Here is a 1,863-nt window from a genome sequence, read left to right as displayed (position 1 = left end):
AAAGGTTTCTATCCTTTAATTTTTTATCTTAATATACAGAACCACAATACTATTTCAATTTCAAAGTATGGAAGATCACATTCAAATATGCTTGGGTCTGACTAATTGCTGTTACAATACTGAGAAATTTCATGAAAAAGGTAACAATTTTTAAGATAATCAAATATCTCTTTGCTACGTGGGCCAATGCATTAATAGTAACTCATTTAAAAATGCAGTCTTTTAGACATCAAGTTATAAAACAATATCAAGATTACATAGGCATGCTTTCTGAATTAGTCAGAGTCATACCATTCTGAAGGCTGAAAGTCAATGTCATACATTAGAGCATTTTATGAAATCACATCTCCTTCCTACTTACCTGTAAAAGTCAAAAATGGAAACCCAATTTCCAAAGACACCGCTATTTCTAGAATACACAGTTGTAATCATAAAAGAACTACTAGAAGTAAATTATCACTTTTATATTAACACATTTTTATCACAACACATCTTTCCTAAAAAGACAACAAATAGTGGGAACTTGGATTTCCCTTATTAAACTCAACATAATAGAATCTCATGTATTCTGACTTTAATATCTACACAGCACAGTGCTACACACAATTATTCCAGTGAGTTATATGTTCATATTCACCATATGACCAACACGCTGGTGGCATACAAAGTTGTTCTGCAGGTAAAAATGCTAAGAAAGGTCACAGTGGACAGCGCCCAACACTGAGACACAGGAGATTCCAGGTGCCATCAAGATTCGGAGGATACCACAATTTTCAATATTTTTCCAGCAAGAAAAAAAGAAAAATATCTAGAGAAACATAAACTAAAACTATATAATTCCACGGTCACTAATGTCATTTGTCAGATACTGTTTCCTTCCTTAAATGGGCAGATCAGCTTAACTTAAAACTAGAGACAGTGAACAAGATCAGGCTATGAACAATTTTTCCTTTTCTCATCAAAGGAATGTACTAGGATTAGCATGGGGATCTTTCTGGTTCCTGTGTCTGTAGGTCAGTCAAACACCCAGGATCTCTGTAAAACTGAAGAAGAGACTGATGCCCCCAACCAATCTCAACACCTCTCTGGCATACTCTCTGATTATTAGAGCACACAGTGAGCTGTGCTTTTCACATAGCTAGCCAAACAGGTGTCATTTGGGTTAAAACTTCAGAATACACAGCCGTTTAAATTTCTCTGGATGTCATTTCAAGCACTTACTGTATTGTTCCAACCAACCTCCAGAAGTTGACCCTGTTGTTCCTGGTTTAGGGCTAAACAAGCACAAGATACAGAAAACTGAACAATGAATACAAGTAAGAGAATAATCATATAAAAAAACAGCAACATCTGATGGTGATCAACAGCTCTGATCAGCCCCACTAGTGCAATCAGGAATAGGAAGATGCCCACAGCGATGACCACGCCGACCACATGAAGACTGGAAATCAGCCCAAAACCAATCCTCACATGGAAATTCCAATCAGCAACCAAGGTGTAGAGCAGGTTGTGGGCACACAGGCAGTTCTTGGAGCACGTGAAGTCCCCACAAACCATCTTGGTGCCTGTGGCCGCAGGCAACCGTCGGTTCACTTGTACCCAGGCGGAGCTCCTCAGGCAGCCACTTTGTCCTTGCCTCTGGGGCCTGGCCTGGGTGGGGAGGCAGTGTGGGCACGGGCTGGGTGCTGGGGTCTGGGCTTCAGTGTGCGGTGCACCCATGGCAACTGGGACCCCTAAAGCTCTTTTTTAAAGTCTTATAAATGTGGAAGGGGGCTTAAAAAGACATCTGCAATGTCAAAAATTAGGCTAAGCATGTACTCAAACTTTGTACAGTTTTTAAAAAAAGTTCCCTTCCTGGAAACT

General features: G+C 39.8%; 1 pseudogene; it reads right to left on the bottom strand.

Annotated features, from left to right (window-relative positions):
* Positions 1–958: 958 nt before the first annotated feature.
* Positions 959–1,557, bottom strand: LOC103253828 (annotated as a pseudogene).
* Between the last annotated feature and the right edge of the window lie 306 nt (positions 1,558–1,863).

This window comes from Carlito syrichta, unplaced genomic scaffold, assembly GCF_000164805.1.
Source record: "Carlito syrichta isolate Samal-C Ts95f unplaced genomic scaffold, Tarsius_syrichta-2.0.1 Scaffold254057, whole genome shotgun sequence".
NCBI lineage: Eukaryota > Metazoa > Chordata > Mammalia > Primates > Tarsiidae > Carlito > Carlito syrichta.
Note: the sequence above shows the minus strand (reverse complement) of the source record. Positions and strands in the feature narration are given on the sequence as shown.